This window comes from Camellia sinensis, chromosome 11 (assembly GCF_055761805.1).
Source record: "Camellia sinensis isolate YWXY chromosome 11, ASM5576180v1, whole genome shotgun sequence".
Classification (NCBI taxonomy): Eukaryota; Viridiplantae; Streptophyta; class Magnoliopsida; order Ericales; family Theaceae; genus Camellia; species Camellia sinensis.
The window spans coordinates 128,031,821-128,047,506 of record NC_138971.1 but is presented as its reverse complement, the minus strand read 5'-3'; positions in this window follow the sequence as shown (position 1 = coordinate 128,047,506).

Genomic DNA, 15,686 nt, shown 5'->3' with positions numbered 1-15,686 from the left:
GTCCCCGAAATTAAACACAAGTTTTTCAAAAATAGGTTTTCTCCATTCTCAACAATGCTACAACATAATATTAAACAATCCAACCCATTACCGGTCAATCCCATCTCTTTCAAGAGGCATTTCACATTACACATAACAACCTGCATTATCAACATGCATTCCTTTGAAATTTACCAATTTCAACTCATTTTCCACAATTCCATAATACATGCAACATTAACATCATGCCTGCATTTCCATAATACATTGAGCATATGCAATGTTATAACAAATTTCCATTAACCAAAACATTCACAATGTTTTACAACTTAAGACACATACAATGTTCTTAAAGTTCAACGATATTACAAAATTACCAATACATGGTTACACATCAACAAACAAGTCCGGATATTTCTCGCGGACTTCCAACTCACGTTCCCAAGTGGCTTCCTCCACTCCATGATGTTTCCACAAAACCTTTACCAAAGGAATGGTCTTGCCACACAGGACTTGATCCCGCCTATCCAAGACCCGAACTGGTCTCTCCTCATACGAGGCATCCTCATCAACCTCTAAGTCGGTCCAATCCAATACATGGGACGGATCCGGCTCATACTTCCGAAGCATACTCACATGAAACACGTCATGCACTCCGGACAACTGCGGCGGCAAAGCTAAACGATAAGCAACCTCGCCAATCCTCTCAAGGATCTCAAAGGGACCAATAAACCGAGGGGATAACTTCCCACTCTTCCCGAACCTCATCAAACCTCGCCTAGGTGATATTTTCAAGAAGACATGATCACCTACCTCAAACGCCAAAGGCCTCCTCCTACGGTCGGCATAACTCTTTTGGCGACTCTAGGCTGCAACAAACCTCCTACGGATAAGCTCAATTTTCTCCGTCGTCTCCCTAACCAACTCCGGACCCAACAAAGGTGCATCACCCACCTCGGCCCAACGCACTGGAGACCTACACGGTCGGCCATACAAGGCCTCAAACGGTGCCATACCGATGCTAGACTGAAAACTGTTGTTGTAGGCAAACTCCACCAAGGGCAAGTGCCTCTCCCACGTCCCACTAAAGTCAAGGACACAACCTCGAAGCATATCCTCAAGGATCTGAATAGTATGCTCAGACTGCCCGTCAGTCTGAGGATGATAAGCCGTACTAAAGGTCAACTTAGTAGCGGCCCTAATTTTCTTAAGTCATTACTTATTATTTTTATTATCTTATTTTATATTTGGCTTTATTAATTGTGCGGTTTACATGAGAATTTAATGTGTTGTTTAGTTAATGTGATATTTAACGAATTTAAGGTTGTAATTAATAAATTTATTGTGTTATTCAATTAATTCATATATTTATATATTTATTTTTGTTATAAAAAAAAGAGGCGTTTTATATATATATATATATATTTAGTTTTATATTTATATATATTATAATTATGTGTATTACATAATATAGTATATTATAATAATTTATTAGGGTTAGAATGAGATTAGGTTATATTATAATATAATAATTATTAGGTTATAAACAAAAGAAAGAAAAGAGAAGTATTGTGCGGTGGCAAGGCAGAGAGAGAGAGAGAGAGAGAGAGAGAGAGAGAGAGAGAGAGAGAGAGAGAGAGAGAGAGAGAGAGAGAGAGAGAGAGAGAGAGAGAGAGATTGATCATCCAAGAAAAAAAAAAAGAGAGTGCTCTCTGTGTGAGTGTGTGTGGCGTGGAAAGAAAAGAAAGAAAAAGAAAAAGAAAAAAAAAAGAAAAAAAAAAGAAAAAAAAGAAAAGAAAGGGGGCTAGGGTTTTACTTTGGTGGTTCAATTAATCTTCTAGATATTGTTTCAATCATCAAAATAATTGTGAGTACAAAATCCACTTTTTTTTTTGTTTATATTTGATTCGTTATATTTATTTATTTGTATTTATTTAATATTGATTTGATTTTTGTATTGATATGAAGATGACAGATTGATTTTAATTGTTTTGATTAATTGGGTATGTAAGGTTTATAATTTTTTAGATGATTGATTCATTTTAATTATGTTGATTAGATGTATATGTAAAGTTTAGGATTTTTAGATGATTGATTAATTTTAATTATGTTGATTAGACGTATATGTAAGGTTTAGGATTTTTAGATGATTAATTTATTGTAATAATTTTAATTAGTTGGGTATGTAAGGTTTGGGATTTTTTAGATGATTGATTAATTTTAATTATGTTGATTAGACGTATATGTAAGGTTTAGGATTTTTAGATGATTAATTGATTGTAATAATTTTAATTAGTTGGGTATGTAAGGTTTGGGATTTTTTTAGATGATTGATTAATTTTAATTATGTTGATTAGACGTATATGTAAGGTTTAGGATTTTTAGATGATTAATTGATTGTAATAGTTTTAAGTAGTTGGGTATGTAAGGTTTGAGATTTTTTTTTAGGTGATTGATTAATTTTAATTATGTTGATTAGATGTATATGTAAGGTTTAAGGTTTTAGATGATTAATTGATTGTAATAATTTTAATTAATTGAGTATGTAAGGTTTAGGATTTTTAGATGATTGATTAATTTTAATTATGTTAATTAGATGTATATGTAAGGTTTAGGATTTTTAGATGATTGATTAATTTTAATTATGTTGATTAGATGTATATGTAAGGTCTAAGATTTTAGATAATTAATTGATTGTAATTATTTTAATTAGTTGGATATGTAAGGTTTAGAATTTTTAAATGATTGACTAATTTTTAATTATTTTGATTAGACGTGTATGTAAGGTTTAGAGTTTTTGGATGATTGATTGATTTTAATTATTTGCATTAGTTGGGTATGCAAGGTTTAGGGTTTTATTTTGGGTGACTTTATTAATTCTTTGAGTGATTTTTTGATCTTCAAAAATAATTGTGAGTACAAAATCCACTTCCCTTGATTTATATTTAATTCTTTGTTTTTATTTATTTATTTGATATTAGTTTGATTTTGTATTCACACAAAGATGATAGATTGATTTTAATTATTTTGACTAGTGGTGTATGTAAAGTTTAGGATTCTTAGATAATTGATTGATTTTAATTACTTTGATTAGTTGTGTAGGTAAAGTTTAGGATTTTTTGATGATTGATTAATTTTAATTATTTTGTTTAGTTGTGTATGTAAGGTTTAGGGTTTATAGATGATTGATTGATTTTAATTATTTTGATTAGTTGTTTATGTAAGGTTTAGGGTTTTTAGATGATTGATTGATTTTAATTATTTTGATTAGTTGTATATGCAAGATTTATGGTTTTTATATGGATTGATTTTATAATTGTAATCATACTCATGATTATATAAAATTAAAATAAATTTAGAATCCATAGATATTGGTTAGAGGATGGATTGATTCATTGTTTTTATTTACTTATTTATTTTTATTTGATGTTGGATTGATTTTGTATTTGCATGTAGATGATGAATTGATTTTAATTAGTTTGATTAGTTGTGTATGCCATGGTTAGGATTTTTATATGAATTTATTTTATGATTGTAATTACACTCATGGTTATATGAAATTAAAATCAATTAAGAACATATAGATAAATTCTTTATACTCCACCATGACTCCATGGATTGTTGTTTTATTTGAGTGATAGTGAGAAAGAGTGTATAAAAAAAAGTGAGGATTATGAGATTTATTTGAATGCCTTAGGCTCGGCATTGTTATGTTTATTCTCATGTGTGAGATGTTGTGTACATATATGTTGTTGCCTCGTTCTCATGAGTAGACGAGTGTTTTGATTTGCGCACGTACGTATATGCTAACCATCCGGGGAGTGTGAGTCAAACTCGGGACGATATCCCCGTGCAAGTTTGGCTTCGGAGCGGTGTTAGGTATACGGGAGGCACATGGGATATATGTGTAGGCCGGAAGGGGAGGGCCGAAGTGGTAGAGTTAAGGTACAAAGAATTTAATTATGAATTTATTAGTATAGTGTGATTTGGTATTGATTTGTACATGATAAAAAAATAGTAAATGATCTCGATAAATTATGAAATTTGAGCAGAGGCATGTATATGTGATTTTGGACAACTTTTGTGTTTTATCTTTTTATTAAAAAGATCGATTAGAACTTATAATCGGATGATCTTGATTATTGTCGGTTTGATTCATTTTAGCAAGGCAGATTTTAGAGGCTATTTTAACCCACGAAACGAGCTCATTTTTATTGGTTTCGCATAAATTAAAGTAAAACATTATTCTGCACACTTTTCATGTTTTGAAATTTTTTGAAAAAAATCATCTTAGGGCAGTTTTGGTTCGTTTTCAGCTTTAGATTTTTTGATTGAATTCTGTCTGGATTTTTATATCAAGTTTTTCTCTTAACCTGTTCAGTTTCTGTCAAATTCGTTCGCGCTATGTTTTAGGAAATTTGATTCTGTACAACTTTCGTTCTTTGAGTTTTGATCAATTCGAATTATTTAAGTATGAAACGGTGTAATTTTATATTTTTTTTTCAACAAGTTACTTATGATTAAATTATACTAACTTTATTTGTTTTGCAGGATGGTGGGTCTTACTAACTTTTTATGCAGGGCAGACCCACCATATTTTTATTTCTATTTTGTCTATTTTATAATCAATTTATATTTCGTTGTGTACGGACAAGAAACTAAATGCCACCGTATCTCGGGAAACTACCCATTCGTCTCGGTACGGCTGGAACTACTTGTCTTGTCCCGTGGTAAGAATTAAATGTATTTTTGTCTGTGTCTGGTGGACACGTGGGTGTTAAATCTTGTATTCATACCAGTATACCTGTATACTGACCCGTTTTGTCTCTTGGCAACTCGGGTGCGTTCTGTTTGAGCGCAGCCGAGCTTCATTTGCAGGATTAGTTGAGGCTATGTTGGTGACCAGAAATAACTGTGATCGTAGGACATGTCGTTTGGACTTCTTTTATTTTCTTGACCTTAGGGTTGATACTAATTTATGTATTTTTTTTTTGTATGGCTTTAGTAGTGGAATAATTTGGCATGGTTTGTAACCGTACTTTATTTAAGTTGTTTGGACTAGTTGTTGCTACTTTAATGTTGGAGGTATTTGTTAGTTATGAATTTATGGTGGATGGTTTGGTTGGCGTTTTAGTTTTTTTGTTTCACCCCTAGGATTTGGATGATGGAATATTAATTGGGGTTTAGTCCTAATTTAATATTTAATTGTCCAAATTTTGGGGCGTGACAGGCACTCTGCAAACTCTGCCACAATCTAGCAGTAAAACGAGGATCTCTATCTGAGACGATCGTCACTGGGACCCCGTGCAATCTAACTATGTCCCGAATATACAAGTCGGCGAGATGATCTACCGAATCTCTCATGCGCATAGGAATGAAGTGCGCCGACTTAGTCAACCGGTCTACAACCACCCAAATGGCATCACTACCCCGCTGAGTCCTCGGAAGACCTACAACGAAGTCCATAGTGACATGCTCTCACTTCCACTCGGCAATAGGCAAGGGTTGCAGCAAACCCGCTGGCCTCTGATGCTCGGCCTTCACTTGCTGGCAAGTAAGGCACTTCGATACGAAAACAGCCACATCTCTCTTCATACCCCGTCACCAAAATTGGCGACCCAAATCCCGATACATCTTAGTGCCTCCCGGATGCACCGCAAGGCGTGAATGATGGAACTCTCGGAGCACTTCCTCTCGGCAAGACTCCGGCACAAACAAACGGTCTCGGTATCTCACACTCTGGTCGGGATACGGCGTCAAACCCTTCTCAACTTTCCCACTAGAGATCTTCTCTCGGAGGGACTCTACCTCAAGGTCACCTCTTTGTGCCTCTAACACTCGTGTGACAAGTGTAGGTTGCGCAACAACAGAAAACAAGACCGCAGCCTCAATAGATTCGCCCAGAAGCAAATCAAACTCGCCAAGTGTACCCAACATCTCCCATTCCCGGATGGCTATACAAGCTACATCACTAATGGATTTCCTACTAAGGGCATCGCCCACAACATTGGCTTTTCCCGGGTGATAGTGCAACTCAAAATCATAGTCCTCAATGAACTCCATCCACATTCTCTGCCTCAAATTCAAGTCTCTCTGTGTAAACAGATACTTCAAACTTTTGTGGTCCGAGAACACCTTGAACCTCTCACCATAAAGGTAGTGCCTCCAAATCTTCAAGGCGAAGATCACTGCTGCTAACTCTAAGTCGTGTGTAGGGTAATTCTTCTCGTGTATTTTCAACTGACGTGAGCTATAAGCTACCACTTTCCCCTCTTGCATCAACACACAACCCAAACCCTCTCGTGAGGCATCACAATAAACCGTATAACCCAACCCTCTCTCCAGAATAATCAAAACCGGAGCGGTGGTCAATCTAACCTTCAACTCTTGGAACGACTTTTCGCAAGTCTCACTCCACACAAACTTGACCCCTTTTCGCGTCAATCTAGTCAACGGCGAAGCTAGCCTGGAGAAATCTTTCACAAACCGACGGTAATATCCAGCTAATCCCAGAAAACTGCGGATCTCAAAAACGCTCTTAAGCTGTGCCCAATCCTACACTGCCTCAATCTTGGATGTATCAACAGACACTCCTTCCCCGGATACCACATGGCCTAAGAATTTGACCTCTCCTAGCCAGAACTCACACTTCCCAAACTTGGCATAAAGCCTATGGGCTCTAAGCAACTCAATCACCACTCTCAAGTGTTCCTCGTGCTCCTCCTCAGAAGGCGAATAGATAAGAATGTCGTCCACGAAAACGACTACAAATCGATCCAAGAATTCCCGGAAGATCCGGTTCATCAAGTCCATAAAGACTGCCGGTGCGTTGGTAAGCCCGAATGGCATCACCAGAAACTCATAATGGCCGTACCACGTACGGAATGCCGTCTTAGGAATATCCTCCTCCCTGACCCTCAACTGGTGGTAACCCGATCTCAAGTCTATCTTAGAGAAACAACGGGAGCCCTTCAACTGGTCGAACAAATCATCTATACGGGGCATATGGTACTTATTCTTAACCGTAGCCCGATTCAACTTTCGGTAGTCGATACACAATCTCAAGGCACCATCTTTCTTTTTAGCAAAGAGTGCCGGTGCTCCCCACGGTGAAACACTAAGGCGAACAAAACCCTTATCTAGCAATTCCTGGAGCTGAATCTTCAACTCACTCAACTCGGCTGGGGCAAAACGATAAGGTGCCGTAGAGATCGGCGCTGTGCCGGGCACTAAATCAATAGAGAACTCTATCTCTCGGTGGGGTGGTAAACTAACGAGATCCTCGGGAAAAACATCCGAATACTCACAAACCACCCTCGGCAATACGATCTAGGTCTCATCACACTCACCACTCATAAAGCTGGCAAGTAGACCACTAAGCTTATTTCGCCCTCGCGGATCATACATCGGTGGCAACACACTACCAACCCGATCCCCCAAGAAATGGAAACACTCCCCGCTCAAGGTACAAACTGTGACCCTCCGGCGGTAGCAATCAATAACAGCCCGGTATGACGATAGCCAGTCCATACCCAAAATAACATCAAAACCCTTCATGGGCATGACAACAAAATGAAAAGGAAGCCTATGGTCAGCGACCTCTATATCACAACCTCTAACACCTTGTTTCAAGATCAACTCACCACCAATAGGCGATACTGCATATATAGGAGATGCTAACTGTGCCAACTCCAATTCCAAAACAAATACAAGTGCAGTAGATACAAAAGAATGAGATGCACCCGTATCAATCAATACACTAGCAACCGAGTTGCAAAACAAGAAGGTACCTCTCACAATTGACGGAGCAGGTACACGATCCTACGCGGTAACAGCATACATGCGCCCTGTAGGCCTTTGATCCACCCGCTCACCTCTTGGAGCAAAAGACTGCTGCACTGACTGGGATAACGAAGCTCCCGGATTGGCCCTCGAGGCCTGCACAGACTGAGCTGGCTGAAAACCCTGCGTCTGCCTAGAACCAGACGCGCCCGAAGTGGCACTCAACTGTGGACAAAACCTCTTTAGGTGCCCAGGCTGACCACACTGATAACAAGACAAAGGCTGGCCCCTGCCCTGACTCTGGCCCTGAGGTCTAGCTGAAGAAGAAGCAGCTCGCTGACCCCCTCCCTTCTGCAGGCAAACCGAAGACTTGTGACCCAACTGGCCACACGCGAAACAAGTCAAGCCTCCCTGACTACCTCTCCCAGAGCCCGCACTCGGCACTGGAAAGGTCGATCTAGACAAACCACCCTGAGACTACTGAGGGTTAGAACCCCTCTGTCTCCTGCCGTCACCCTGACCATCTTGGCTCCTCTTGGAGCCTCTCTACCCTTCATCCTCCTCCTACATCATTATCTCCATATGAGCTGCAGCATCCACCAGACGTCTATACTCTCGAATAAAGGACCCTCCAACCCTCAACTTGAGTCCACACCTCAACTTTCGCTCAAACTCTAAGCAACGACGTTCCTTGGACACCACGAGTTCAGGTGCAAACCTGGACAGACTAGTAAAAGTAGCCTCAAACTCGGCCACTGACAAGCCCTGCTGTTTAAGCTGGCAAAACTGCTCCCTCAGTTTCTCCCTAGCAGCTGAAGATAAAAACTTCTCCTGGAAAGCATTCACAAACGCCTCCCATGCACCACCAACACTGCCCTTCTCGTATTTCCACCACTGACCCGTATCTCCCTTCAGCTGGAAGGATGCCAAGGTCACCTTTAAAGCCCCGTCCTCGATGCTAAGCATCTCGAACGTCTTCTCCATCTGTTCTAACCACTCGTCAGCCTTAAGTGGCTCCTTCGGATCCCCAACAAACTCGTCCGGATTGGACTGGAAGAATTCCCTCTTCAAGAAGGAAGGCCCTGCCTCAGCTACGTGGGTCTGATCTTGATTCCCCGCTCTGAGAATACCCAAAGCTCCTACTATCTCTCGGGCCAAGGCAATCATAGCCTGCTGACCCGCTGGCTCGGCCATATTGGCCTGACCAACTCCCTCCTGCTGTGCCGGAATATCGTCCGGTAAATCCTACCTACCACGCCTGTCTTGCCTACCACGTCCTCGTCCTGAGATCCTAATAAAGGTAACCAAGACCGTTAGCACATTCACAAATGTGCCGAAGCTATAACACTCACATCCTAATGCATGGACAACTGTAATTCACTCCACGTAAGCACTTAATCACATAAGCAATTACGAATTTCATTTCTGGATAATGATAGTCCCGAGGCGTTACTAGAGTTCCGGTTAGAAACAGCATTGATCAGGTGCTTTTCCAACAAGACTCCTAGAAACCCAAGGATCCAATCAACATCCTAGAAACTACATTCCATACCCACATAGTCACATAAGCATGTTATCAATTAAGCACATAGCATATGACACTACATCTAAGTCTCTATCAAGCGAGACAAACCCATTGTGATCCTAATCACTTCCCACGTACCCAAAGTATTCGAACCCGGTACGCTCTGATACCAAGTTGTAACGCCCTCAAAATAATACATAAAACTCATCACTAGACATGCAATTAGATAAAAGAAACCAACCATTTATATTCATCAGAGTAGTTCTTACAATAGTATTACATGTTAACAACAAAAGCAAATGCCCTATTGGCTTACAGCTTTCCAAGTCAACACTTGGTTACACAAAAGAAGAGTACTAATTCTATACAAAATAAGCCCTTGGCTTGATATACATGTAATACAAACAAAATAAACAAAAGAGTCTTCAATTCTCATCATCATCCAAGCTATGTCCTTGGAGGTGGCATACTACCTGTACCTGAAAATGATGTCCTATATAGGGTGAGCCAACGCCCAGTAGAAATATGCTAAACACAGTATGAGCAATAACTAAGACGTTAGCAATTGATAAATGTTCAAGTTCCATAAATCAATTCATAATCCAATTCCATTTCATGACCGCTATGTTCATGTTTCATTTCAGTTTCCATTTCTTATCGATTTCACAATTTACATCAACGGCTCAGAACCTGGCCAACCACTTATATAAGACAGTGACTCATATTAGACATTTCCTATTTTGCAATAGACAAACACACTAGTTGTATCATCATTTCAACAGATAAGCATACAAGCTGTATCCACATTTCAACAGATATGCATATTAGCTATATCAACACTTCCAAAGATAAGCATATCAGCTGTATCAACACATTAACTGACAAGTTTATGAGCTGTATCAGTGGAGTCCATCCCCTATCTCCTCCCAAACAACATCCGGTTTAGAGGTCCATCCCATATCTTCCCCTAAACCGTGGAGTACATCCCCTATCTCCTCCCATACACACAACGTATATACACATAGGTTATATACACAATCAATCAATACATAACGTTAATGTATTCTATCAACCGTCATACTCTATGACATATCCAATTGATTAGTTTTAGTTTTCCTAATCATCATGCATTGTCTACAACAATCAAAACTACCCTCCACCGGTAGTCCAAGCAATTATTGCTAAGCAGATAATAAAAGCTCCAACAGATAAAATATCAATGTTTTCAAAAGTGAGCGATTAACAAATCCAACTCCACTATGCTACTATATAATGAGTCAATTTCATTATTTCCAACTCAATTCCATATAACCACAATTTTCCCAAATTAATCATACCAATTAATTTATACAACCAATTAGGGTTTTCTACCCCATTTCCCAATATTGACCCTATGGTCTATATATCAACAACCAACGACAATATCATTATTTTGAAACTCATAATACACATTCTTGGAATCAAAATAACAAAACCCTCTTTTAACATTTCGAAACCTTAAGTCCCAAAATTACCCAACTTCAATACTTTATCAAAGACCATAAGAGTGAGTAGGAATCCCTACCTCAAAAATCGGAGCTCAAGGGAAGAAGATGAAGAAACTCAACGTGCTCCAAAACTCAATATTCTCGGATCAAAGTGTAGCCCTCGACGATCAACCCAACTTTTACAAAGGCCAAAGGAAAAGGAAACACTCTAACTAGATCAAACCCTAGAGAGAAGGGAGTTTCTAGAGAGAGGAACTCTCAAAATATCTTTTTAGAAAGTAAGAGAGAGAGAGAGAATGTAAAATGTGATTTTAAAATGCCCAGCTGCCAACTGATATACGACATTCCCGCTCGAGCGGAGAACACAACGCTCGAGCGTCAAGAACAAAAAACTAGGTCCGCTCGAGCGCAATAAGGCCCGTTCGAGCGCCAAGACACAAGAATAAAGTACATCCGCTCGAGCGCGAAAACCAGTCCGCTCGAGCGTAGATTTCCCCCTCCCAGAACTTACACCAAAAAGTACTACCCGCTCGAGCGCTACCACTCGAGCGTAAAGAAACCCGCTCGAGCGTGAAAAACATGTTTGTAGAAGTTCTGCAGAGCATCAAAATACTGGGGGTGTGCAATATCCGCTCGAGCGCAATAAGACCCGCTCGAGTGGACCTCCTAAAAATTGGGCAACAAAGAATTGAAACCAAAGCCCAACCAACCTGTAACAACTCTGCCCAATACATCCTAAAACTCAATCAAGCGGAATTAAAGGATGACAACAAGGTATACCACCACCAACATCACGGAACCGAGTCCGGAATACAACAGAACAGTAAAGGGATAACCAGGATCACTATAACATCTCCGAACTCTCAGGGCATTCACAAATCCTTACTGGGTATATCACTCCATCGCAACTCAATCGTATAGTCCTATTAATAAACTCCATGGATTTTGTTATGACTCGAACTTTCCCATCACAAAAAGAAGCATTGTTAATGGTGTCCTCATGTAATTTCAGTACTTCTCCCCATACAGCCCCTATACTTCTAAATGTAGCCACACTCCATAAATTAAATGGAACACCATAATAACTAATCCATACACACCTTTCTTGATTAACACTACATCCCGTATTCCACCCATCGATTGAACTACACCATTCAAATATCCATTCCTTCAGTTCCTCCTTCTGCCTTTTCATCTCCATGACTGAACTGAACGTTAGAATTACAACTCTACCTTCACCTGCTCTAATTTTTAGCTCCTGGAAACCCCTCTTCTGATATTCCTCCTTAAAAGCTGAAAAGGAGAAAGAGGTATGCAGCTTGATGATCAAGCTTTCATACAACCACCCATTACCAGCTTCTGATACTTGAACCACAACTTCCTCTCTACATTGTACAACACCTTTTCCAACAACCTCTGCATAAGATTTTAACCCTCCAAAAACTTGTCTTTTCTGTATTCCTCCTCCTTGAGCATCACAGTCCCTACTTCTTTCCATGGTTTTAGTCCTCTGATTAAGTCCCCTAGGTTGCTTGACTTGGTCATGGTCTTCCATTTCAAACTCAGCCCTTTTAACCTTTAAAGCTTTATCATCACACCACAACCCATCAGCCCTTTGAACTGCAATCTCAGCTGCTACCGGACAATCATATCTTACGAAGCCAAATCTCGACCCTGTGGTCTTCCTCCTTTTCTTTGGGATGAACACATCCTTAACAATGCCAAACTTTGTAAATAGCCCAAACAAACCTTTCGGATTCATTGACTTAGGGATGTTATCCACAAATATTGTAAATAGCTCACCCACCTTTGAATCCCTTGTAGTCTTGATCGATCCTCTTCGTTGAACTACCGGTTGCCAACCTCCACGATCTTTCCTCTCGTTTGACATCGTTGGCGATCCACAATCTGTAGTAGACTTACTATTTATATATATATATATATATATTATGAATCTTTGAATAAGAAGTGTTTTGTTCAAACCTTTATTATTAACGAGTTTTATTTAAGGACTGTTATATATAACCAAAATATTTTACTTGACATTTTACATCTGAAATGATATGGGGGTTTCTAATATTTTATCAAAAAACTAGGGTCCTAAAATTGGGACTTAGAAATGTGTATGTGTGATGGAGATTGAATTGATGAAGTGTATGATCCATATATGAAATGAATCTGCGCCATTGATATGAAATTTTGGATAATTTATGCATTTTTATGTCTGGATCCGCAACATTACTGATATTTTGTAGATGGACTATATATATGTACATGGCATTTACTGTATGAATACACATAAAAGGTAAAATAAAGTGGTATATATATATATATATATATATGATAATAACTAATATTTCTCTTTTTATTTAAGTGGGCCTTGGGATAATTTTATTTTATTTATTTTTTTAAATAGAAATGCTATTTTACACCAACTTTATTTTACCATTTTAATTTGCTTTCTATGTGTATTAATGTAATAGAAATCATGTGTATGTATATGATTTATTATATTTAACAAATAGTGAAACTTATTAAGCTATATAAGAAATAACATAAAAAAGTGGATAATTGTTAAAATTTTAGGTGATATATGGCGGATTTTTTTATACATATTTTAAATAGGTATTTAGATAAGGTCTTTCTTTTTGGATAAGGCCTTGGGCAAGCAACTTTCTCACCTAAGGCAGGACCAACCCTAATGGGAGGTGGTGGTTAGAGGAGATTGCTTGCGACGATGGTTGCAATTAGGAATGGCCGAATGTGGTGATCATGAGTAGTGGGTGTGAGAAAGAGATAAATGAATGAAATTTTATTTGTAAAACAAGTGATTTTTTTGGTTACAAGAATTTAATAAATTTTATAAAATATTTATAATATTTTTAAAAAGAAATTAAATACCAAATGAGTTTTTGTTTATATTTTTAAAATTTCTTGTGAATTTTTTTTTTTAAAAAAAAAACAAACATAAATTTTATCAAATTGCTCCTAAAAAAGTTTTGTTTATATTTAAAAAAAAAACGAACATAAATTTTATCAAATTGCTCCTAAAAAAGTTTTGTTTATATTTCTTAAATTTTTTTGTCAGAATATAATCTCTACATCAAAAGCTCTGAAGTAGTTTGTTGAATTGAATGATCCATTTTTTTACTGTATTTATGAATTAAAGTTGTTTGCATAATTTTACATTTTTTCCCAACCATGTTGGTCAATGCATGTCCATTTCAAGAATCCTTCAAGGTCTCCCTATTGGTCTGTCGATTCAATGTGCAATAGTTTATAGAAGGGCAAATTAAACATGTTTATTGTGTCAATTTGGTTATTTAGTTCTATTTGTATCAATTTATTTTATTTTATTTTTTTTCATATTGTGTCAATTTAATGTAATTGATAATATCCCTTTAAAATTTGGACTGAAATTAAGAGTAAAATAATTTATTCACTCTCTTCGAAGTGATTCAGGGATTAACATCTGTTGGAATAAATTGATTTTATAAGGTTTATTATGGGCCAACTTTGAGCCCAAAATTGAGTGGGTCCCAAACGTCTTTTGGGATGGGTCTGAAGAGGTGATGTGTTCCTTGCCGCATGGCAAGTCACAAGGTGAAGACGGTTCGTCAAAACCATTTATGAGTGAATATGAAGTTAAAGTCGTTTTCAGGTTCGTGGTATGGACAATTTAAAGAATTAAATGTGGGTTTCCTTGAAACGTGTTGTCCCACATTGAAACTTTAAGAGAGTTTGTTTATGTATATAAGCTCTTGGTGTACTAACTTGGGTTGGGTTCCAAGGGGCACCCCAAGTTTGTAGAAGGGAGGAATTATAGGCAATTGGAACCTTGGTTCAAACCACCACACGCGTGCCGCTGCCATCCGGCCGAGCCGTGCTGGGTATGGGTTGTGGGTCGGTTCTTATATTAATTTTTTGGACAAAATTTATTGAAATTTTTTCCAGAAATTCTTAATGAAATTAAATTCAAATTATGCCAAAATTGAATTTAATTTTCTATCCAAATTTTTTACCTCTTTCAATCCGGAATTTTAACAGATTAACTGCTCAAAACTGCCTAGCAGTTACAGATCCGAAACTGCACTATCTTGATAGATTCAAACAGTTCAGGCAAATCATACAAATCTGCAGATCTATTGAAATATGAATTGCACCTGTTCATTTCAAATTCACCCCTGTTCAGTTTGAAAAACAAACCTGTTCAGTCCTATAAATTCCAGATCTGTTCCAGCATTTGATCCAATCCGAAAATCAGTCTGAAATTTATATTTTTTTGCTGTCCAATTTTCTACTCCTTTGCATTATTTATTCTTCATTCTAGTTTTAGAGAAAATTAAAGAGAGTATAGAACACAAGGTTCTAGTTCGTCGGACAAATTTGTTTGGAGTGCTACTACAAATTTGTGAAGATCATTGTATCATGGGAGATAGACGTCAATTAATCGTAAGTACCGTACCGGGACGAATCTGTCTTAAGGACAGAGTGTCACACACTCGACTTGGTCTTTAAATATTCGTTCGGTTCGGTCAAAATGAATTCGGTATGTAATTTATTTTATTTGTTTGATTTGTTTCAATTTATTTATTTTTCACAAAAAATTGTTCCAATAACATCTAATTTGAAATGGTTCATTCCCTGGATAATTTTTCCCTTGATTTGTGTCCAATTTTACTCTTCTGTGTCCAATTTGAAATATTCATTTCGTCTTGAATGAATAATTTTACCTTTAATTTTAGTTCAATTTCTAAAGTATCATTATCAATTTTATTAATTGGCATAATGTGAGATGTAATTGAAACTATAAATATCAAATTGATAAACATAAAAAAAAAAAAAAACAGAAAAACAAGTTACATGGGCCTTGGGTATAATTTACCCATTATAAATTGTTAGTTGCGAAAGAA